Here is a 27,398-nt window from a genome sequence, read left to right as displayed (position 1 = left end):
GTTTTCTATGATATAGTCGTGTCGTCGACCTGGGTCAGGACATCGCCCCCCCCCCCTACCCCTGTCCAGAGGCAATAAAAGGTCAGGGCCAGGACAGCTCTCTCTCACAAGCGGTCGCTAGTTTAAGCCCAGCAGTCACGCCTTCTGCAGAAAATTGCCCCTGCCCTCCGTCTTCCGCTCGCCACCACGTGGATCCCATCGCCGTCCTGTGTGCCCCGTGTTCCATTCCATGTGGCCTTAGAAGACTGCAAGGGGGATTGCAAGTCTCCCACACGCGAGCTGACATTAAACGGCGGCCTTTTCATCATCCCAAGGGCGCCCTTTTCCGCCCCAATCTACGACTTGAAGAAATACCTTGAGAGGGAGGCTACCATTTGTCCACGCTCCCACACGTGTTTTCGGCAGAAGACGTCGTCATCCCTACGCCCCTACAAATGTGGTAATGTACCCAAAACGAGTTGCTAGTCACGATTACTTAGCCCTTTTGCATTTATTAATCTCTGGGCCTATAACTTTGTGTTCCCTGATATTCCTTGGTTCAAGCCAGGCCCACGTGTTCACAGCTTCTTTCCTCTGAGTCACAAGTAACGCCTCGGGGAGTCCTTGGCGCCTTCAGTGCACCCCCGAGTAATTCAATCCCCAAATTCCAGCATTAGATGTGTAACGTGGGTCCAAATATCGTTTCAGAAAGACGCCTGTAGCAGAATTATCCTTGGTCCGTGTTCCTGGCATTCCCAAGCTCCCCCTTCGGGAGGACTTCTACGGCAGTAATTTACCGTGTTTTCAGTTAATTTTCCTTTGACCTTTGTGTGCTATCAAATATAACTATTTTTATATCCACGTGTTTCACGCACTTCCCCTAGTGAAGAGCCCTCCGCTCCGTGTACTTCTTTTTTTTGTTTGTGTTTTATATGTCCTGGGTATCTTACAAGGCCATTTTCGAGTAAAGTAATAATTGTGGAGTCATAAGATCCACCTGCACCAGGAAACATATAAAAATATATATATATATATATATATATATATATATATATATATATATATATATATATATATATATATATATATATATATATATATATATATATATATATAAACTAAAAGAACCCAATCCAACAAAAAGGTCACAAAATACAAAATATCTGGGTTTGTTAAACTGAAGCTCTTTGAAGATTAAATATCAAGAGTCGTTTGTATCTCAATGTCGAGATAGATTTGCAGTTCTAAAAACTATATTTGAGAAGCACAAACACACTGGTTTGTTACTGTAAAGTATCCTTGCGTTCTTTCTGTCACACCACAGATATTAAGAATTCAACAAAAAGTGGGATACATTTTGACTCAAGATTTCATAATTAAAGGTGTAATGTAATATCAAACTTGCAACACAGCTTCTATGTAGAACATCAGTTCGAAAACACAAGGGCAAGCCATTCCTTCCATAAGCTATTAAGCAATGGACAGAAACATAAAGGTACCTTCAATCAATCAAGTCCATAGTAACAATGAGAAACGCTGAACTCACAAAGAAAGTCAGAAAAGAGTACTTCCTTTTTTGACATATGGCTCTTCGCTTCACGTACCAGATCAGTAATAGGAATCGCCTTTCAAGGAAGAACTTGACTGACACAGAAGGGGTCACATGTCTGTTTAATCTTTGGGGTTTTGCTGATATCACACACAACTCTTCAAGTACTTTAATCTCATATACATAAATGAACCACTACGTGCGTCCTCAGCAACTCTCGGAAACAAATTCTTTCGCTTTCATTTACCAAAGTGAAAGAAACAAGAAAATGAGTTAGGGCAATGATTACTTTCTCCCTGACTTTCTTTACGTAATATTAAATATTGCTAAAAACACCAACTACAATTAAAAACAATTATACATCTACAGTAGATGTAAGTAGCGACATACCTCCCTGCATGTTTGACTAGCATCTGACTTGTCTCATTACCATAAGTCGTTCAATAACTTGCGTAAAAGTCAGTCAGCCTAGAATTTTGCCTATGGATTAGCTGCCATGCGAGGATCAGTAAAGAAAACCCTTTTGGCACCAAGTGAGTCCACTGGATGGATTAAATTCGTTCTCAAACATGTCACAGATTAAAGTGCACTGGCATGCTTGAAAATGATGCTTCAGGATAGCGAAAATTTTTCTGTGCCATCACACATACATACAGTGAAAAGAAATATGGCAGAAACAGTTCATTCACTTCTGCTTTCGAAAAGGGCATCACTAAAGAAGAGGTAAAAATGTTCCTACATTACTATGATTTTTATTTTATATAAGTTGGTAAAAAAGTGGTTTACAATCTAACTGATAAATGCAAAAAACCCCGCCGAGGAGACTAATCAGTAAGTAGGCCAACGTATTAAAAATTTCAATAAATGAAAATAAATATGATTGGCTGGAATATAATAAAGCCGGAACGAAGAGCTAATCGACATTATGGAATCCACAAACTCTGTATTGTAACTGCAGTTGCGACACTAACATTTTGAATGAAGGATCGTAAACAGTTTGTTTAGAACATAAATTTTAACAGAAAAAGAACATGAGGAAACATCCTCTGACAATCCACCAGAAAAGCTAAGTCCTTCATACTGCTCTATTATATTATATTCATTCTATATTACGCAGAAAACTTATATGAATATGCTGCAAGTGTGTATAACAAGTGACTTAAGAAAATAAATTTACAAAGTTCATGAATCACAAGTTACATTACACACAAAAAATATGAGAATAGTTTTCATGGTCGCCTACTGTTATGAGAATGAAGACCAGGCCACTGCTGTTTTAGAATCTAGAATATGCAAAGGCACCGTCCAGCCATGATACTGACTGAGGAGGGCTCATACTGAACACCAGAAGAACCTTGAGTATGGGAATGAAGACGCATATTTGTCCGTGTCTTCGAGTAGGTCTCCTTCAAAATAGCTGTGTTAACCTATCATGACTTGCTATTCTGTAAAATAAAATTCGAGTCATTTGTAAGAGAAAATTCTCCAGGCAGTTAAACACAGGGGGAAATCAATTATGCAGTTGCAGTTTCCTCTAACTGCGACCAGGTTCCGGACCAATTCCCAGAAAGCGCCGAGGGGCAACTTCAAACAAAACCTAATTTTGGGGAAAAATAAAATCCCAAATTTTCCACCGCGTGTAACAAGTCAGTGATTCAGTAGATGGTTGTTCAGAGGGGGCGACGGATTTACGTCAAGCTCTCCGGCTATTACCCAATTACTCAAGATTTTCAAGAGGATTATTTATGTAAGCGATCATCCCCTATCCCCATCGGAAGAATTCCTATTGATTTCCCTTATTTTCTCGGGAGGTGGAGGATAGGGAGGCAATGTTTTCCCAAGGACTTTTCACAATAACTTCAGACAATAACAACAATGGACCAGTTGTTCCCACGCAGTTTATATAAAGAGAAAAAATTTGATATTTTCTACGAACTTAACACAGCAGATTAGTGAGATGGCAAATCCTTTGAATATCGAGATTTTTATTACGGTGAAAAGTACGAATTGTAACTAATTGGAAGTCGCTAGCTCAAGATTCAGCCAGTTTTGAAAGAGGTCTAAAGTACTGCTTGGACCCTAGTTTTCTAGGTGCGTTGTGCCCCTAAATTTTTCAATGCTGAACTATGCTTTCCTCTGCGTTTCTTAAATCAATTAATTTCCATTTTTCAACATCAAAGTCTACCATTATTAAGAGGCAAGGTCCATTTATTACACACGAACGAACTTAACTTGAGTAACTGTGTCCTTTTTCGTCTTTTCACAAGGTACTACAAGAGGCACATGTTTCTAAAAGTAAACATGAACACACAAAGGAAAAAAAATATTAAGAGGTTCGTGCGAATAACAAAAACATTTTTTACAAACGAAATTGGCCAAAGGAAATGCGTCATTACACAACAAACGATGACAATAATCATAACTGAAAAATAAAAATAAGTATATATTGATATTCTCTCTCTCTCTCTCTCTCTCTCTCTCTCTCTCTCTCTCTCTCTTTCTCTCTCTCTCTTTCTCTCTCACACCTTCTTCTTCACACATACATATATAAATACATGCAAATATATATTGTAAATTTCTAGCCCGGTGCATCAGTCTTCCGAAAATGGCTTACTTATTAAAGTCGAGACCGATCAGGATTCATACCCACTGTTTCATTTTCCCTGTGATATATATATATATATATATATATATATATATATATATATATATATATATATATATATATATATATATAATCATTTTGCCACGGAGAAATGAAACACTGGGTGTGAATCTTGACAGCTTTCGACTTCACAAGAAAGCCATTTTCAAAGAACTGATATATCATGGTAAAAATTAATATATATATATACATATATATTTATATATATATATATATATATATATATATATATATATATATATATATATATATATATATATATATATATATATATATATATATAGTCTACACTTATAATTACAAGCAACTGAATAGCACATGGGCTTGGTAACTTACGAAGACCCAACAAAACCTAAGTTTGATTTGGTCCTCTTCAGTTGTTATGCTCTGATACGGCTGGTATCTTCTCATTTTACAAAAATCTATTTATCTGTCTACCCAGCAGTTTGTAAGTTCGGAAGCAAGCACAAATACATACATACACACACACACACACACACACACACACACACACACACACACACACATATATATATATATATATATATATATATATATATATATATATATATATATATATATATATATATATATATATACACTCTGCACATACCTAATACAGAAACAACCGTCCGAGATAGAGTAATTTAGAAGTAAGCAAAGGAATTGGCCAGGAATAATCAACCTCTTTAATTGAAGTATCCCTGGTTGACGGCGACGATAATAACTGATCGACCCTTGTGCATAAAACAACAAAACAAAGCAAAAATCAGGAAAATCTTGTGGTGATGGCAAAGAATTGAGTACCAGTATTAAAAAAATAGCGAAAATTAAAAACGAACACGATTAAACTGCACAAGATATTTTATGAAATGACTGCTTACGTCACCCAACAATTCCCAAGAGCAAGAAATGCCTACCTAGTACCTACCGGGGGTTCTTACACAACGAAGAGAGCTGCTGTCTTATCTCGCCAGCCGGCCATAAGGAAAATCAACTTTAAAAATGAGAACAAAGAAAATACCTCTTATCTGGGGACTCTTTCCCATCAGCCAGAAAATGTTATGAATATCAGACTAGATAAGGAGTTCATTACCATCTTACATCAAATACATTCATTATAATAATGGCTATACGTAAAAAATCTACTTAAGGCATTCATTTAAGAATGGCTGGCTGGCTGGCTCTCTCTCTCTCTCTCTCTCTCTCTCTCTCTCTCTCTCTCTCTCTCTCTCTCTCTCTCACTGACGACATCTTGATTTATTTGAATTGAGAAATTAATGAGACCTGGGAGAGAGAGACAGAGAGAATTAATTTCTTACAAATTCTTAAAACAACTTTCCTACAAACAAGTAGTTATTAATTTAAAAAATGCAAAAATTACAAGATACCAAGCCTTTCGTGAGTCATTATACGCACATATGGAAGAGATAAAAACCAATCTGTTACGAAAAGTTTTATAATAGGAACCTAAATGAAGTGAACATGTTCCAAATAAAGTAGCCTTTTTTCTGTGGAAAAGCCTTCACAGTATTACTTGCTTTTAATTTCTAACCATGGGCTCTTCATTTATATGAAGAATCAACAGGTTAATCAAGCAGGAATTTTCATTCGAGATTTAAAATCAACGAAGACAAAATTAAATAGAAAACATTCAGCAATCAACATGTAGACTTAAATACTGAAAATCTAAAGTAAACTAAGTAACAGTTTTACAGCATCGTTAATACGTGGAAATAAAAAACACAAACCATTCACTTGCTTTATCTCAGTAATTGTTTTACTAAATAAACAACTGTTTCGTAATATGAAACACTATGGAATGTCTCGCCAACAAAGCCAGTCGGGGAATGTCATAATAATAACTCTGCAAAATGGTAACATGCTGCATTTTTAATACTTTCCACAACAATAATTAAAATAATGACAAAGGCCGATGGATAATCATCCTTGTAACATGGAGGGGAAACAAGAAGGGAAAGTTTAAGGCATTTTATTTCTATACTATATTATATATAATATAATCGCTCCCTCACGGAACTTGACATACAAAATTATTTTCTGAAAACACCTAAAGATAATTTTTTTTAAATGAAATACCTGAGGCAATTTTCATAACTGTGTGGTACTTCCCGGGAAAGATGCTCTCCATTCCACAACAGAGAAAAACAACCCACAAAAACCCATGCAAAATCCGTTTTGCGTGTAAAGCGACTAAATATCATATAGAGAAAACAGAATCTCACCAAGGACATCGGGTAAATGATGTGTAAACAAAAAAATGCGAAAATACGAATAGTGCAGAGCCATCGAAAATTATAATGACCCTGTTAAGAGCACGATGACCATGGCATGGGATTAGAAGACAGGAATAAGGCCTTAATGCAGTGTGCATTACTTACAAAAGCTATTATATCGTGTACTTATTTATAAATGTCATTTTATCAAGGGTTTTCTGCCTTGAAACGGCCAAAACTAAAAACTAATTCAGTAACACAGCATAAAGAACAGCACCTTCTGATAAATGGTTCTGAACAAGTCTCTCAGCAATCGCTGAAATATTTTTTTACATGGACAAGTTAAATTATGATAAATACAATGATAAATACATGGAGTTTCTCCAGCTTGGTGCATATTAAAAATGACACAGCAACTTCGTTTATAACAATCTTATTATTTATCTCAGCAAAGCTGTCAATCTGCCATCATACCATGCTCATTCTCCATCCTCAATATATATATATATATATATATATATATATATATATATATATATATATATATATATATATATATATATATAAAGCTAGATTCATGGTAGACGGCAGTTTAAAGAAGATGGGAAGTGAGAAGAAAAAACAAATGGTATATAGTTGAAAAAAAAAAAAATGAAAAAGAATAAAGTATACTCTTTTTCATCTGCCTCCACTTTTTTCCAATAACCTTACATAACATAAAATTTGAGGATGGGATTACAGAATCAGCAGGGAGTTCTTGCTGGCGTAAACAACTAAAGAGAAGGTAAAGTAAAAATATGACAAGTGCAGCTGCCATCGTTGCAGGAAAAGCAGAATGCTACAAATCCAATAGAGAAAGCCGCCTATCATAGAAAAATAAATTGAGGAGTAAAGAATAAACCAAGAAAGGGCAGTAAAAAAAAACTAAAAAATAACAACGTAAAATATGATAAAAATGGAAAAACTGCGACTCATGGCATCCTATCCAAAGAAAATAAAAATTAAAAATAAAAATAAAATGAAGCCTCTGCACCAAGTCTGAACTTTTGACGTTCCAATGGTTCAACTACAGAATTCAGGATATCTACATTTACGTCAGAACAAGTATAAATATCTAGAAACTGAAGCTCACAGAAGAAAGGCAAGACTGTAAGAATTAATTGCATATATATACAGTACCATGTGGTGAACTGCATAGTCTGGGAAGATAAGAATGCAAAGGATTGCACCATGCACTAAAATTAGTGCACTAAAACTATGTTAAGTGATTAAGCAATTAAAGTCTATACTCAGGAGATGGGACTGATGCAAAGAATAGCATCATTTCCATAAGCAAATAATTTGTTTTGAAGACCAAGCAACATATCGTATGTAAATGATATAAAAAATAATGAGCCAAGAAACAGAGTGAACAGTTTAATGACCTGAAAGTCAGAGAAATTCTAGTCCAATGACATACGATAGGTTAACGCCACCTTTGACACTTTACGAGGAGAGAGGAAGAACACTAAAAAATACCATATTCAAAATATTTGTCGCAAGGATTATAAATTCTTTCTGACTCCAGTTTATCCAGTTTTTGCTAGTTACGTAAGTACGCGAAACAAGAAGGTCCTAAGTTGGTTGAACCTAGTAAACCTTTTAATTCATTAGGTGCAACCAACCCTTATCAACGTGGCAAAATATTTCAAAGGCCCAAACAGAATACATGTAAGTGAACTCATAGGCCACACAACTACCCTGAATCTACATTACAAAACGCCGTTCAAATATCACAAACATGCAGCAACCTGGTAGTGTATGTGAAACAAAATAAACAAAAAGGTGTCTGTCAAGCACACCTCTTGGGGAAAGGGAATACTACTTTGCTTTAAAAATACAGAACGGTATATGGATTTCCAGTAGTCAAATGAGAAAAGATATATATGACAATGAGTTGATTTTAAATTTGGTGAAAAGCCAACCATCGCCAAGAAAGGAACAAATGTAACAACTCGCGCTATGTTGAGCCTGGGTTCATAAAACGATGAGTGGAAAGAATTCATTGGAATTCCAATTTTGACGCTGGGATGGGAGAAAAGAATGAGTGTGGGGTGGAGATATATAGCATCCTTGGGTGGAACAGAGGTTCGCCAAGATATTGTTGTCGCTTGGAGCCTCAGGTACTGGAGGTCATATGAGAGGTTCAAGAACAAGGAATATAATAGGGGTAGGGGGAGGGTTTAAGGGGATTAGAAGGTTGGAAAGCGGGGAGGGGGAAAGTGAAGGAGTCTCTTAGCTCCATAAAACTCTTCTCACCCCGGGTAACAGACCTGAACGAAAGGCTTCAAGAACCTTTTTCCTCTCACATCTTTCTCTAAATAAATCATCACCAGACTGTCATCAGAGGACCTGTCGCAGGCCTGTGCCCAAGTGTAGTGCGAGAGAGAGACTTACGTGTGTTTTATAAACATTTCTACAATAACGGGATACATCTAAGTTTTGAATGAAAAATTATATTTCATCGTGAAAATTAAGGCAAAGTAGTCACCAATCTTTGTTAGAAAGAAAATGCCTGTTGAATACCCTATATTCAACTAAAATATCAAACGGATAATTTTATAAAATAAAACATAACAAATAAATAATAAACGACAGTTGTAATATACAAAATACACTTCGAATATAATTTATATATGCATATATATATATATATATATATATATATATATATATATATATATATATATATATATATATATATATATATATATATATATAACTTTATAGGCGATTGTGTACGGCATAGTGCATTAGCAACCAACCAACCAGATGAAGCGATATTTCAATAAGCATTCATAAATTTTGAGAGTAAGTCTGAACAATAAAAAGACACTATAAAACAATGTTCCTTTGACAGAGCTGCGGACAACGTTATTCTCCTTCTACAAGAAATGTTAATTTCTCAAGCCATATCCCGACAACGAACAACCTTCTGGGTGATTCTAAGAAAGCAATGGAAATAATAGGCATAAAGACACAACTCTTTCAAGACAGAGCAAGGGAAAAATACCTAAGGGAGTTATAGGAGTCATATGGCCTCAAGGTTGGGAGAAGCATCAACTTAAGAAGAAAGATTAGGTTCAACGAAATGCTAGGAAAAAAAGTACCTCTACTGATTATAATTTTGTAAAGGAATGGAAATAACAAAATATAACACATAATTCCAAAATAGTGTCCTACTACACAGGTGTAGTTAAAGCCCTGACACTAAACATGAAGGTAACTCGCCTATTGCCTGTGAAGGAAAAGTTGCCCGTAATAAAAAAAAATTTTTTTTTAATCTGAACCCGCAGTATATGGCTCAGCAATAAACGATACAGATATCGAAAAGTTAGCTCAAATGCTTTCCCCTTGGCATACACATGCAGAAATAATTAACATGCCCATTACGAAAGGAAAAAAAAAATCGAGTTTATAAATGCAATCGGGGGATCAATACAAATGAAGTTATCCACATGATGAATCCAAGGGAAGATTGTTCCTAAATAAAAAATGAGGGAGAATGGATCTTCTCTCATGACGTGACTTAGATATGATGTACATGCGATGAATTTTCCAGCAACTTTCTGGAGGTTCATTACAATATTATTTCTTATTTTTCTACTTGACGCTATCTATTTCGTTACGTGAGCAGTAAACCCAACAAACATAACTACACACACTAACTCTGAGGTGTGTGTGTGTGTGTGTGAAAACTTTAAGTAATGTTTGACTTTCAAGGCTCGAATCTTCAGACCCTAGCCACACATTTAGAGTGAACACATGTGAATCATGATTAAATAAGGAAATTAAAGACCCACTCCTGAGCAACCATAGTAAATTATTCCGACAGAATGAAAACCCTAAAACAATAATAAATTTGTCCGTCAAGCAAATTTTGAAATAAGATTCCAACCTTCCAGATATTTCCTCGTCAACTAGCCTTCAAATAAATTACCGGAAGAAATTTTCAAGAATCATTAATTACTTAACATCCTTATACGAGACAAAATGAAAACCGTTACAACGGATTAACAAACACAACCTGGAAAATCTAAACGCTGAATTACTGTGTAATGAAAGTTTAACTAAAAATTACATGAAAAATTCGACGCTTAAAACTGGGTTCCTTGTTGATCACAAGCACAAATATTCACACTCACATTCACAATGATATTAGTGAGCATTTACATTTCGTACGCAGAGCCACCATAGTTGAAAACAACTAATGGGAAATAAACAAAAGGGTATAAACATCACGTAATACAAAGCAAACAACAGATAGCCCACAGACACATTGGTTATGTAAACATTAAAAAAGGATTCATACCTTTCCTCATCGACTTTCTCATAGCGAAGCCTACACTGTAAGTGCATATTTTGACATATAGCCTAAACTGAAAAATTAAGACGCAATAACTCTCCGACAAAGAAGCTTGCAAGTAAAAATCCTCTGAATGAATTAAGACAACAGGTAAAAGAAAACCAGCCAAAGTTAGCTGGAGAGAAGTTTATAATGGGGGAATGGGCTTTTACGCAGCATGAATTGCTGCTGAAGTGCGGTAACTACTGTGTAATGAAAAGATTGGAGAATGGTACTTGAGCTTAAAAAACAAAATCGAGATATTGAACAGTGCTTGTATTTTCCTATATGATTACAAATTACGGAAACACACACACACACACACACACACACATATATATATAAAGGAAAATTTCCCAGGTATTTCGTTCCTTTCCTGAGTTACTATTTACACGCAGTGTACGTAAGGCTCATTTAGTTAAACATTTCAATGAATGATAAAGAAGTCTGCAAGGCATACAGCTACCCCATATTCTAATTTTCTTTATATAATATCCTACAAATATTTCAAATACGCACATATATAATGTATATATAAACATACGATTAGTTATTTATTTTTTTTTTTACATTACTAAACTAAAAAAGAGGAGATAATCAGTTGTACACAAACTACAACATACAAATTAACAGAAGTGAAGATCGCAATGAACAGAGAAAAAGGCGATCTAAAATTAAAACCTGAAGATTGGGAAATGCATGAGAAGGGAATAAGCAGAAAAAATCAAGGACGAACAGGCGGAGGAGGAGTGATAAATGACTGACAGAAGAGAGGGGAAGAATTATTGAAGAGGGTAAAGACAAGGCAAATGGAAAGAGTATGTCGATTTCAAGCGAACCCCACGAAGAGAAGAGAGAGAGAGAGAGAGAGAGAGAGAGAGAGAGAGAGAGAGAGAGAGACGCTGTACGAGTAGAAGCACAGCACCCAAAAAATTAAGCATAAAATGAACGATGTGGGGGAAACAAGTACGTAATGAGAAACGGAGGAAGCGCACAGCTGGGGTGATTAGCGAAATAGGGAAACTATCCTTCCTAACACAAGGGAAAAACGGAGATGAAAGGGAGCTAAAACGGGAAAGAACGAAAACTAAAAAGTAAATTGGTAGAGAGAGAGAGAGAGAGAGAGAGAGAGAGAGAGAGAGAGACTTTAAAGAGAGAGAGAAACTCACAAAATATAAATTTTTTAGCAAAAGGATAAAATTTAACAATGAAAAAGTGAATACTGCTATCGATTCCGCACGATAACAAGATTCAACATCAATGAACAAATCCATTTGACTTCAAAACTCTTGAGGTCTAAGAAAATAACACTAATAACACTGCAGACCGATCAAACTAACGATATTAACCAAATGCCACAAACTATTTAGCAAATTACAGTGTCAGCTCTCCATATATATATATATATATATATATATATATATATATATATATATATATATATATATATATCGATTTTTTTCGTTTGTTTAAACCAGCACCCTTCCGTCTGTTTTAAGCTGCTTAGTTGCTGAGAGTATGGAAACCGCTAATGACTGTGATAGAGGGGTCACCTTTAAGAGCTCCATTCAGCTTCCCTCCGACGGGATGAGACCATGCAGACGATGTTCTCAGTAATACCTTTTGAGCCAGGATCCTCCATAGAATTATGTTTAGATGCTTTTCTTCATAATACACCTCCGCAAGTCTTCTTTTGGCTCCTCATTTTTTTAAAGCTATTTCAGGTTATTTCTTTCAGTTTTATTTGTACTCAAATCCTTTTTTTCACATTTTTATGATTTTTCCACATCTAATCATTCTTTTCTGTGAAACCTAACATAGTAAGCCAAGTAAGTGAGCTCGTGATTTGCACTGTATGAATGTGGACACATTATTATGAATAATAATTTACATTAATAACAATAATAATATTACCAATGCTAAAAAACGAAATGTACTAAAAAACAAGCAAAATTATTAAAAGTAACGCATATAGAATGTATGTTAAATTTCAGCGTTTTTATCTTATACTTATGCCATTACTATTATTCGAGACCAAGGTAGAAAATTGAGATTATTGAAATATATTCACATGTACAGTAATCTTCAAATTGTACTTATTTATTATATATATATATATATATATATATATATATATATATATATATATATATATATATATATATATATATATATATATAGGCTATATCCACTATTGTCATTCAAAACCTGAATATAAAATCGAGAGCTAAGACATCTATTATATTGATTTCCTTAGCTGCTTTTCTGTGTGTGTGTGTGTGTTTCTCCCCTTTCCATTTCCCCTTTCCCCTCCCCTCCCCTTTCCCCCTCCTTTCCAATCCCTGCCCAGAAATTTTCAACTTTAAGTGACCCAACCGTATATAATAACGGAATTTTGGCTGAGCTTTGTTATTTTGTTTCGAAATGGGTTCAGCGGGTAATTCTAGAACAACAGCAGGCACTATTGGTGATGGTCTGGAACTGCCAATGGCATCAGCATTGGTTCAAAACCCATCAACCGCTGCTCCTGCACCTACACCAAGATATGGTCAGTTGTTTATATATGACCGGAAGGTAAACGGGGCTGCAGTCCCCTGTTGACTTTTGCTGACTATTATTAGTGGGGTTAATTTAGCTGTGGGTATAGGTATTGGTATGGTATGGATATCGGTATAGCATGCATATGGGTATGGATATAGGCATGGGAATGGTATGGTATGGTTATGGATATGGGTTGGATATAGGTATGGGTATGATAAGGATGTGGGTATGGGTATCAGCATGGGTATGGGTATGGTACAGATATGGGTACCAGTATGGTTATAGTACAGGCATGGGTATACGTATGGGTACGGAACAGGTATGGGTATGGGTATGATACAGATATGGGTATGGGTATGGTACAGATATGGGAGCTAGCAAATGCAAGCGATAGCAAGCATCTGCTAGTATTCAATTAAATTCCTAAAACACGAAGGGTCGTGCGTGCGCGCGCACACACACACACACACATATATATATAAACAAACATATGTATGTATGTATGTATATATAAATATATATAAATAATATATATATATATATATATATATATATATATATATATATATATATATATATGAATGAATTTTTTTATCACATCACCGTGATTCATATACAAGCATTAAGCTACAAACGTCCTTTAATATCCAATCGCCCTACCTCGGAAATAATATTCCCCTTCGGGTAACATATTTGAAAATATATTATTTCCGAGGCAGAGCGAATTGGATATTAAAGGACGTTTGTAGCTTAATGCTTATATATATATACATATACATATACATACAGATGTGTGTTGTTATTTCAATCTTTACTTGGATATTTCTATGTTGTAGATTTTTTCTGGGTGTGAATAACAGTAATGTGAGAACACACACACACACACACACACACACACACACACACACACACACACATATATATATATATATATATATATATATATATATATATATATATATGTATACATATATATATCTATATATGTATATATATATTTATTATGTATGTATATATATATATATATATATATATATATATATATATATATATATATATATATATAGCAGGCATATAATTTCATAAACATTAAACAGAGAAAATAAGGCAATGATCACTGCCACGCTCACGCTTAGCTGCTGAATCGTTTTTGAACCTTTGCTCAGACTCGTTTACAACATATGCAGCTTCCCACACCTAAGCAAAAGGTTCATCAGCAGATTCACACACACGCATATACATGTATTATATATATACAATTTTGTTAATCGTCCTGATATAGAATTCAGCCAAGTAACCGGAGATCGATATTGTTCTCGAGATGAGGATGAACAGGGAGATAATGAGACAACAAAAAGTCTAATGAAATTACAATAGCAAGTTGTGTTAGCATCTGGAAAAACCACGAAATTCACATTATATAAAAATCTATAAGGTATAAGGAATCGACGCGAAGATACTAATAAGAAAAGAATTAAAGAATAAATAAATGGGATCTCAGCACCTCTACTTACAGTATTTGATGAAAAAGCATAATTCAGCGACATGGCCTCTTGAAAACACTTTCGAGATGCAACAGTAGATTGCTAAAAGAACACCGAACGGCATCACAACACAGGACCTCTTTCATGCTGCTCAAATTATCTACAACCGTTACGCTGGAATTGGTTTCTCATTCTGACAGCATGGAATTGGTTTCTCATTTTGACAGCAATCACTTTTTTTTTTATCGTTATTGAACGTCAGCATCGACAAATCCAGTTTATTTATCATCCAATATTCCACCAATGAATGTCATTACGATGGAATTCGAAAAAGTAATATCAATAAGATTTTAAATAAAACTATGTAACCAATAGAACGAAAAATTCTTTATATTACTAGTTAACGTCGTCAGTAATAACATCTAATATGGTAAAAACCGTATTAATATCAACAGCTCAAATCTGGACACGATTTGTACCCATTTTCATAATTCTCTATCTAACCTTATGGTTACTTAAAATTATTACTAAGCATATTGTTTGTTTATCTAGAGAATATATATTTAAGACATACTTTTTACAAGGCACTATTATGCAGCCCGTCATTTTACTATTAGAAAGTATTAATATTATACTGTCCTATACTGCATAAAGAGGCTTGGGCTAAAGTCACCTTGATAAATCTAAGTTCTCTAGAGAGCAAGTATACTGAGAGTCCCCTGCCAGACCCTATTTCTGTCTGAAAGCATTCCTGTTAACGGTACGCTGAAGAAGACACAATCAAAGCTCTTACAAAGGTAGACAGAAGTTGCTAAGACAAGACAAGCGTGACAGTAACAACTTCGGACAGACAGAGAAAGTGACTAACGGTAGCTCTTCAAAGGAATCAATGCATGATAGTCTGTCGTTGAACCAAATGTGACTGACATCTCTTCAGATGTTTAACAGGAGTTGTCATAACAAGGTAAGCATGATAGACGCATTGATAGCTAGCTCTTCCTTCATATACCTTTATGCCTGATAGTTTAGTATCAAGTCTAGCTGAAATCCATTCTAGCATGTATGAGAAGTGACGATGACGGCGAATCTGACGGACACGCTGACGAAAGATCTCTTCATGCAAATCTATTCATAGTGGTCTATCTGTGCATGAAAGTTTATGGGTACCAAATTTGAATGTATTCCCTTCAACTGTATAAAAGAAGTTGCGAAGACAAGATAAGTGTGACACAAAAACGTACAGATGGTCTGTCTGCCTTTATACCAAGTTTAACTAAAATACACTGGGTTTTGAGCAAAGAGCAGCAACAAAAATAAAGGCGTGCGGGACACAATGGCAAACAGACAGGCAGATTATCTTCATTCAGGAATATCTATGCCTAATGGTCTAACTTCGTACGAAGTTGGACTGAAATCCCTTCATCCACACAGTAGTGATGACAAGTTTATGTGACAGGTACTGAAGGACAAAGTCGGATGATATCCCTTATGCACATTTATGCAAGATGGTCAACCATTTATACAGAGTCTGACTGACATCCCTTCAATCGTGTAAGAAAAATGACAATGACAGGATAAGTGTGACAGACACGCAATGAACAGATATGTACAAACACGACGGACGATCTCCCTTCCTGCGTTAACTGTGTATAATGGTCTACCTTCGAAGAAAGTTTGACCCTTATATATTCAGCAGTGTAAAAGACAGACATACTGATTGACAGCCTGTAAACAAAGAGAGAGATAAACATGTGATCCCCTTTCGTGCACGTATAAGAGGCATGACAGTCTACCGTGAACAAAGCTTGACAAATATCTCTTCAACCGTTTAGGTTACTTTAGGAATTAGGACATAGGAAGTGTGACACAAACACTGACAGACAGCCAGACTTCTGACAGTCTACTTCTGTACCAAATTTGACTGAAATTACTTCAGCTATGTAGGATGCGTTGTAATGCAGGTTAAGCATGACAAATATACTGACGACTGACAGATGGATTATCAACCATCGTGAATATCTACGCATGATGCTCGACCTCTGGATCAGATTTGACTGACTTGGTGGTTGTGACAGACAGATTGACAGACAATAAGGACGCTACCCCTACATGCTCACCTATGCATCATGTTCTACTTATAAAACAAATGTGACTGACGTCCATTCAGCCAAAGACTAAGAGGTTGCACGGTGAAGTTAAGTGTGACATACTTACTGACGGACAGACACACGATGTCCCTATCATGCACATCTGTAATACATGGTCTACCTCAGTTTAAGTTTAACTGAAATCCCTTCAACACTGTAGGAGGATTACAATAGCGACACTGGCAAACAGTAAGACGGGCTAACGGATAAACCACAGGGATAAACATACGGGTAGGCGATGGGGAAACGGAGGGAAAACTATAGTATTCCCCTGATTATGGCAGAAGGGGACTAAAAACAAGGCTTCTCCTTAGGTATGAAAAAAAAAAAAAATAAAAAAAAAATAAAAAAAACTTGGCTGATACAAGGCTATTTGAAAATATAGGTCTTACGAACCAAAAGACTAAACCGGATAGAAAAATTAATATTGAAAAATATATCAAGAAAATTAAAAAAACAACGACGATTAATGACACAGGGAGCTTATCTTCATAAAAAAAAGAATTAACAACTGCAGTTAATTTTTGTTAGTTCCTGCCCTAATGGAAACCATAAAAATGAAAGTGGAAGGAAAATTGGGCGAGACTGGGACAGAATCTAAAACAGCCCGACCTAAGCAATCAAAGGGTTTATGCTATAAAAATGGTTTATAAACAGAGCAAATTTGGAAAGCTGGAAGTGGTGATCTGAAGCTCGTGAATGCCGCCTGATATAGCAGGCCGAATCTAGACTTGAACTCAACAATACACTAACCGGATTATCAATAAAATCTATCAATAAAAAAAAGGTGGGGGTAAGGGGGAGGGGGAAGCAAGGCCACATTTCAGGAGAGAAAAGGTCTACAATAAGGTAGGAAGGGTTATGATTAGATCAAGTGCCTTTATCACCTATGGCGACAAAGGAAATAATAGCCGAAACACCTCAAAAATGAGAGCAATATTCCAGAAACAGATAAAATCAGTTTAAAGCTTTAGTAACTATATGATGAAAACTTGCTCCGTCAAAAAGAAATGCTTCATTCTGAAATTAAGCTTTAATAGCCTAAACTCGAAAAGACATATCTCAAGTAACCTCAATACCTAAACTCAGCCCTCTTAACAACATCCGACGCAAAAAGCCAAAGGTTAAATTTCGTTTTCCTACTTCTATGAACATGATATTTTGACATTTTTTTTTCTTTTTTAGATACTATACGTCCAAAGGCTTGTGAAGGAAATTTCGTCAACGGAAAGACGTTTACGTCAGCGGAAGTCGTTGCCGCAAGAGAATAATGCATCATGCGTGCGAGGCGAAACTGCAAGAAGCTTGATTTCGGAAAATCTCGAACAAACAGGATGCTGTAGGCAATTATCACTAACATTACCGGACGGGACGGATCATTACCGGAGGATTTAATTTCACAACACAATAAAAAATGAAGTTACTGGTCGAAATAATGGTGATTTGAGTACCTGGAAGACATGCTACGGTACAAAATAATAATAGCCTTGAAGTACCTGTGATGGCTTTCACGGTAGGCAGTAATGAAGTATGAACATTTAACAGTCGATTGAAGAAATGACTTGCGCAAAGTACTGCAAATAAATCTGATGACAAAAGATAATCAATAATCACTCAATGGTCGATAGCATACAAACACTCAAGATCCCACTAAGCGTACCATGTATACACTGAACACATACACACATCTTTTTTCGAAACACTCATTTCCTTTTAAAAGGAGTAACTTCACAGAAAAAAGGGTAAGATTTTCCAATTCGTCATGACTACGGAGTCATAAATTGTAGGTTAAATTTGTATGAGTTCGGTCCATTAAAAATAGACTCTCCTGTCTTGCTCCTGAACTTATCATTCGCGTATTTATTATTATTATTATTATTATAATTATTATCATTATTATTATTATTATTATTACTATTATTATTATTATTACTCAAAACCTAATAATATCCAGATAAGCCAAAAGGCCATTTTCGATTACAGACCATCCACAACAGACTGATGGACGAAACAGATAAAGACCTTTTCTCTTATATTCTAACCAAACTAATCTCTTATCATCAGATATCTGCCATCCCACCCAGTACTTCCAACCTAGACCTTACATTTTAAGCTCGAAAAACATTAGTAAAAACAAAGAATCATAAACAACGTAAGAGGCCCTGCGTTGCTTTTAAAAGATTAGCAACCTTGAATCTAAATTTCCTTCTAGCGCCGATTTATATTCTCAACTCTAAATAAACAATGTCAAGTTTATTAAACTTCCAAAAGCCAGTCGTGGAAGAGTCACAAATACTTCGGACTTACCTTTAAAATATAGATAGGTTAGTGTGAATTCTGAAACAAATACACTTATGTAGCATACATTAAACACGAGTAAACCACATAATTCCTCTATCCAGATAAAGATCATGGGAGAAATATGCCCTTAAAGTAATGAGTAACATGGAAACGTATAAAACACCAAGAAATTACGTTTTTCCTCTAATCTTCATCTATTCTTGGTGGACATATGCAGATCTAATTCTAGTAACTACAATTCGATTTATTATTAACTGACATTTCCAAACAATGGCTAAAACAAGAACTCACTTCAGAAGTTTGCACTTACAGCGGCCCTAACACAACTGGACATCCGGCACTGTGCAAAACCACCAAATTCAAAATAGACTCTGATTCAGCAACCTTTCCCAGAAAATTCGATTGACAAACTAGTCTCTCCTAAAACTATTAGACCAAATATGACTCGTTTTTTAACCACCCACAACATATTCACTCGCTTATTTAATTACTTGTTCTTTTACTCCCATTTACTCCACCCCATCCCTTTAAAGAGGTAACAAGAGCAAAGTTATTGGTGGGAATGAAATCTAGGACGATGGAAAATATAAACAGAAAAATAACAAAATGGACAACTCACTCAAGTACTCGGGAGTACTTGATGATGACGATGTAAGCTAAAGCTGGGAATAACAACCATCAACTCATATTTAAAGTAGAAACCTAATTATTAGCCACGCATGGAAGAAGATTGGATGGAAATTTTTTAGACGAAGTGTCTAATAGTAGGCAGCAGTGCTACCAGCGGTTGGGAAAACTTCTTTCAAGATGTGGTCAGATTTCTTTCTTTCAAGATCCAGTTAAATTTTTCAAGGCTGATAAATAAAAACACTCAATATTATATCTTTGCATATATTTTATTCCAAACTCACAAAAATTACTGATAACGTGCAATGTACACAAATATTATTGCTGAGGATACTTTACAGTATAAAATAAAACGTTTAAAACAAAGGGCAATCTAAAGAAAAACATTGCTTCTCTTTTTCCTTTTTCCAATATACTGACATAACAAACAGGCATACATGAGAAAATAGGCCTACACTCACAGGGTGAACTTACTAAGGACAAGCTTGGATTAAATATCTTCTTCACTTTCCGAGCCTCTGAGGAGAGTTACTGTAGGCTGCTTTGAGAGAGACTATATCTTCTGTAGCAGCGCCCACTTATCACATCCTCAATAACAGTTTCGGAGGTTTCCATGAAAAACATTCAGCATTTTGCCGTGTAATAGTCTGCTTCGCTAGAAGCCTGCCTGCCACACTCCGATTTTTAAGGCTGATTGTTTGTTTCGTCTTCACCAGATTTAATTGGGAAAATGTTCTTTCAACACAGGCTGAAGAGTGTGGTAATACAAGGAGGCCAAACACAAAGCCACAAGAAACTAAAGTTGGACTGACCATTTCTATCTAAAATATTCCTTAAATTATGCCAAAATTCAGGTACTTCCTGAGGAAGCATGGTATGCACTGTCTCCTTTGCCCAATTAAGGGCCCTCCATTCTTCCTGTAAGTCATCAAGCTGATGCTCAGACACTAAAGAAGAAAAGTTCAGGGCAAGTTTAATGATGGACTTCATCTGTCTTTCAGTACTTGTTGCTTCCTTTGGCTCCATGTTGTGCAACACAGCAATGACACTGTCTTCTTCTAAAGGAAACCTCTTGCGAATCTGACAAGAAAGTTGTGACAAGAACACTAGCAGTCTGACCGAAACCTGCTTTCATTTTTTCCTAGATTGTCTGTCAGTAACACTGACTCACATCTACCACCTAGATGAAGTTCCTCTGTAAATCTTTGAGTCAGATGGATCAATTTTGGTCTCCCTTCGGTATATGTTCATGTCAACTTCACGTACTGGTTCGGTAGCAGTTTTGAAATTACAAATCTCTTCCTTCTATTATGACTGGTAGTATTGTTTCAGGACTTTCTGTGCATAATTTTTAAGATTTCGGATATTTTCACATTTGTATTTCAAGCTTTCAAGATGCGAGTTAATTTTTCATGATCTTGAAAGATTTTTCAAGCGCTGGTAGCACTGGTACGCAGAGTAAGAGGGTTTGACCCGGGTGAGCAATGTAGAAACGAGAATGGGGTAAAAAGGTAAACATTGGTGAAAAATGCATTCAAGTGTTCTGCTATGATTTTATTATGAATAATGAAATGCAAATTAGAAAACATACATACACACACAAACAAACATTATAAATATATATATATATATATATATATATATATATATATATATATATATATATATATATATATATATATATATATATATATATAAGGTATGAACTTATACGTTAATGAACACAACAGACATATCTAAATGCTGGCAATAATAACAATTAAGAATAGACTAAAACTTAACAAGTGAGGAAAAGGGTGCGTGAATGAACACTCATTCAAGGGATTTCAAATCCAAAACACTGTGAAGGCCAGGACTCAGACACTGTCATAATCCCATGGTTTGAACACATTAGTTATGTTATCACCACTGGGCGTAAGACAACTGGGCTAAATGTGGCACCTGTGATAACCCAGCAACCAAGAAAAACAGCATGAAATTTCCAATCAATTAGACAACATACAATTTAAAGACAGGATGTAGACTGTGTGTCATGGAGCGAACAGAAGAGGGAACTTTGCGAAATAAAGTGTACAGGACGCACACATACATACAAACATACACATTAGTGAACTACCATTATCTATCACAGGATGCTATTCTAACAAAAAACCTTTATCAAAGCGCACTTCCTTTTTTCTCGCCTACAACGATTGTGTTCTAACCAAAATTTAGGCTTCCCACAACCTATTCAACAATTATTTGATTTTTTCTTGATTCTTTTCGCATTCGACATCGCTTTCTCTAGCTTACTCTTTTCAGTATGTTCCTAAAGTTACCTATTCCATTTACCTGCAACTTCACACTCTCTAATTTAACTATTTTCCATCCTCTATTTTCAAGAAAATTGTTACATTTTCTAAATTTTCTTGAATTTTTCTAACTTAAAATTTCATTTCATACATATAAAACTTCCTAAGAACTATAATTTTTTGTTCTAATTTTCTGAAATTTATCCTCTCTGCATTCTCATCAAAGTTCCCGTTGTGTCTATGTCCTAAAATATCGCAATCTCTAGACTTTCGCCGTCTATCCTGTCCTCTCCGTTTCTAGAATTTCCACACTCTTCTATGATTTCGATGTTCCTTCATTTTGCCATCCTTTCCCGAAACGTTCCAAATGAGCTTACACGTAAGCAATGAGAAAGAAGAGATTTACTTGAGTTAGGGACAGGACAGCGATTAACGCATCTGACCGAGGGAGGAGGCAACGGAATGGGAAAGGGAGAGAGGACAGGAAGGGAGAATGTGGGGGCAGGGGAAAACACAAAAGTACTTCCCTCTCGGAATAGAGAAGAGAAAGAGAGTATAAAATGGTTAGACTGCACACCGCCATTAGTGTCCAACTTGTGTAGAGTAAGGGAGGTGGGCCCTTTAGGTAACATAATAGTAATTTTGGTCGACCTAATGCCCCTATTAGTCCGAGAAGTTTTCCTATAAGCCGAAGTTGGTAAAAAAGTAAAGAACATAATTTTATCTTTCTCGCAAAAAAACCTTTATAATGACAATGGGGTATTCTTGTTTGTTACAGAATTTTAATAAAGCCTTGTAAAACAGTATATATTGCTTTTAAGATATTACTGGATCTCATCAGGAATTTATTGGATTTACTCAAGTTACTTCGTATCTAATCAAACTGCTACAAGACCTGAATATAATTTCAATGGTGAATAAAAGTTAAACTGCATCACAATAGAAAAGCACACCAACGAATCAAGTGAATGACTAAATTCAACAACCTAGCCGTTCTCCCGTTCTCCTGAATAAACAATTAACGAAGAAATAAAAACAAGGCATTATTTTTTTTTCTTTTATGCTCCCACTGAAATGAGCTTTCTTTATCCCATCTGGTCACACTTAGCAACGCTAACAACATCAACAGGCTCAAGTGCAGAGAAGGATAGTCTCTCATGCTATAGCGATTATTTCTAAACATCTACAGCACAATGATATATTTGACACATGACATTCTGGGACAGTCCTCAGATCTCCCGACAACTTCCTGCCAAAGGTCACCAAAAGCGACACAAGGCAGCAACACAGACTTCCGTTTCCACATTGGGGTAACCTTTCAACATAAATCTTATCGGAGTACCTGAAGACACACCCCCGAACCCCACTACCAACTTCTACTCTTGTCTTCACCGTTTCCCCGTACGTGATCAGTTATTTATATATATACAGTATATATACATATATACATACATACATACATATATATACAATAAATATATAAAATACTGTATAATATACATATATAAATATACATATATCTAATATACATACACACATATATACCTTAGGAATAACTTACACCCAAAGGGGATTACAATTTTTAAGTTCCAGGATTCTCTTGACGCCAAGTGGTCAAAGTCGACTGTTTGTCAGTTTCAAAACCATAGCCCCAGGTTCGAATCCTGGCTGTATCATAAGTCTTATAAATTATGAATCCCTTTGGATATACACTATTCCCAAGGTATAGTAGTAGTTGTAAATTTATAGGGATAAAAACAGTTCAGGAGAAGGTTAATAAATGAGAAAACAATATTGAAAACACAACAAAATTATGCATAACAGGACATCGCAGGCCCAACAGCCGTCAAGGGAAATAAAAAACCCGTACATCATAACAACAACAACAACAAAACAACAACAACAACAACAATAATAATAATAATAATAATAATAATAATAATAATAATAATAATAATAATAATAGTGGTGGAGGAAATAAAACAAATATATAACTAAAGCTACACAAGTGAAAAAATACTGATTCCAGTCCTACAAATACAAGAAAATAATACTCTAAGAATCTACGAATCAAGATGTAAGTAATAAACACCAAATAATCCTTATTTGCTTACTTTTTTGTTCACACAGAAGGTCGCATAATTCTTGACGATACTCAAAACTGACTGTGTGCTCATCTCATCGTTCTATACAAGAAACCTAAAAAGACAGAAACGAAACGATAATTATTGGTAAAATTCTTCGCTTCTGTTAACCTCTCTCTCTCTCTCAGCTGGACCACAGTCCACTCATTTCTACCTGACCGTGTCTAAATATACATTTATATTAGAACATTGATTCTTGTGTCATTTTAAAGGTGAATAGCTGTAATTTATTGCATATTTTAAAGATGAATAGCTGTAATTTACTGCATTGTTAAAAAAGCAAGACAAATAAACAGCAGCAAAATAATAAATGAGTAAAAATCCTTTTTTCACTATGGTAAACAATTCAATGCTTACCAGTGATACATAGTTTAATGGTATTATGCAATCTGCTCCACGTGAAAACACAAAGAAAACAATGATAAGAACCTGCTTAGCAATGTCTGTCTTTGAGCAGTTTGTGTAAAGTTAGATTTCACACTACAATACTCATTGTAGTGCCACCTGAAAGCTCAATAGCATTGAATTGTCGCAATACGCAGAAATACGCACACATTCAAACAAAAAAGCTCAAAATGACACGTCTAATTTAGCCTAAAATAAAACAATATTCGTCAAAATAAGAGTTGTTTTAAAAATTTTCTTTCGTACTATGTAAATTAAGGCCATCCATCGTACAGTAAAGCACACTGCAGTAATTTTTGAAGGTATGGGTATGCTATATGAATTGCCTATGCAGGTAATAGTGTGATCAAGCTTAATTTATGACACCGATCATTGTTTTCATTTATACCATGGGGCCAAGAAAAAAATAATCTTTTACCTTTACCATGTTTTGCACCTAAACCTATTAACATTCAGGAAGTAATAATAGCGAATACATGTAACATATTAAGTACTTGTGGTGCTTGATATATATACTGTACATACACACACACACACACACACACACACACACACACATATATATATATATATATATATATATATATATATATATATATATATATATATATATATATATATATATATATAAAATGATGTGTCTTTCACAAATTATTTCAATTTTGGACGGTTTGGCTAAACTAACAAACTTAGTTAATACTAAACACATATCACAATTTTAGCACTCAGTTCGTAACTAATTCTCTCTCTCTCTCTCTCTCTCTCCATCTTTCACCAGAAACAAATTAATTATCAACATTTCGTCTTATGCCCCAATGAATGCTAGTAATAAGCAGTTTCTTGTGTGATGCTTCATTTTTATGATTACACCCAACGCTTCACAACTTTCCAAATATACCAGGTTCCACTAGCTTTGTTTATATTAGTGTTATGAGCTACAGACAAGTTGGAAGACCAAGACCTACGTGGATGAGAACTGTGAAACGGGAGGATGGAGGGGAGTGGAGATTTGTAGAAATGAAAACAGGAAAGATATATATTATATATATTATATATATATATATATATATATATATATATATATATATATATATATATATATATATATATATTAATGATAAATAATATTGCCAAGACCAGGAAGAACATTCTTTATTGTACAAGCTTTCGAGGTATAAAACCTCATCATCAGGCTGAAAAAATGACAAGGATGAGAATCAATAAAATTACAATAAAATGAATTGTCATAATAAATCTTCAGCAAAAATACTAACGAAATATATAAAATGAACAAGTAAATACAAACTAAAAGGGTGAGACGTAAAATAACGAAAAATTAAAAACACAAACATAAAAATATGAAAATAAAACTAAAGTGAAATGTAAACAAACTACCACTCACAGAGTAAAATATTTAACGACCTAATTGAGTACCTACTATGAAATTACACGATAGCTAGTTGAATACCAGACGAGTTGTTGTTCAATTCCGGCTTCATCTTTTAATAGTCAGCGACTCTGAAATTAAAGGTCCAGTCTATTTGAACAAAAAGACAGTACCCGAAAATCCAGGTCAGTGAAAGGATGGTCCTGTGTTAAACTGTGTTCTCTAATGGCAGAAAATGGTGGGTTTGGAAAGGGGAAACCTAGTTCTAATAGAAAGACCTCTGTGTTCCAAAATTCTGTGTCTGAGCCAGGGGAACTAGATCCCACGTATCGCAGACCACACTGCGAACAAGTGAACAAGTAAACGACACAGGAATTAAGGTCCACAGGCAGAGTAGACTTCTCTCTCAAAAGTGATCTTATTGTAAAGGATTACAGAAAACAAACCGGAAACTGATTTGAGGAAACAATGCTTAAGTATTTCTTGTAACTTTTTCGGACCATATAGCTACTATGACCAAGGTAAGGCAATTTAATGTACTTTACATCTTTACTAGCAGTACTGTACACCGGTCTGGGACAAAACTTTTCATTTAAAAATTTTTCAGAGCTTTGTAAAAATACAAAAAATGGGATATGAGTTTTCAGAAAAATAATTCTGGAGGAAAACCATATCTTGATGAAATAAATTAAAATCACAACAAACATTGTAGGCTCTATTAATCAAAGTGCGTATTGAGTTCATCTTATACAACTTTGGCGAAAAACTGAGGTAATTCAATCCCAAGCCAGTAAAAGTACTTTTCCTATAAACAGAGGTCTCAAATTTGCCACTATTTCTGTATACCTGTACATCTAAAAATGACAACTTATTATCCTGTTCCGTCTCACAAGTAAAAGAAATGTTAGGGTGACGAGAATTAAAATATTCAAAAAACAAATCAACATGTGATAATTCCTTAAACACAAGGAAAGTATCATCTACATACCTACGGTAATACAAAGGTTTGAAAGCACTAGGGATGTCTGAATGCCCTAGTGCTTTCAAACCTTTGTATTACCGTAGGTATGTAGATGATACTTTCCTTGTGTTTAAGGAATTATCACATGTTGATTTGTTTTTTTTAATATTTTAATTCTCGTCACCCTAACATTTCTTTTACTTGTGAGACGGAACAGGATAATAAGTTGTCATTTTTAGATGTACAGGTATACAGAAATAGTGGCAAATTTGAGACCTCTGTTTATAGGAAAAGTA

The 27,398-nt window shown here is 35.1% G+C and overlaps 1 protein-coding gene across 1 annotated transcript in view; it reads right to left on the bottom strand.

Annotated features, from left to right (window-relative positions):
* Window positions 1–27,398, bottom strand: part of LOC136843230 (alkylglycerol monooxygenase-like) — a 790,153-nt gene that overhangs the window by 670,005 nt on the left and 92,750 nt on the right. The window contains exon 2 of the mRNA XM_067111313.1: window positions 24,320–24,404. The gene's annotated coding sequence lies outside the window, so the exon portion shown is untranslated. The remainder of the gene's footprint in view (window positions 1–24,319; window positions 24,405–27,398) is intronic.

The sequence above is a fragment of the Macrobrachium rosenbergii genome, chromosome 11 (assembly GCF_040412425.1).
Source record: "Macrobrachium rosenbergii isolate ZJJX-2024 chromosome 11, ASM4041242v1, whole genome shotgun sequence".
In the NCBI taxonomy this organism is placed as follows: Eukaryota; Metazoa; Arthropoda; class Malacostraca; order Decapoda; family Palaemonidae; genus Macrobrachium; species Macrobrachium rosenbergii.
This window is presented reverse-complemented; position numbering and strand designations above follow the sequence as displayed.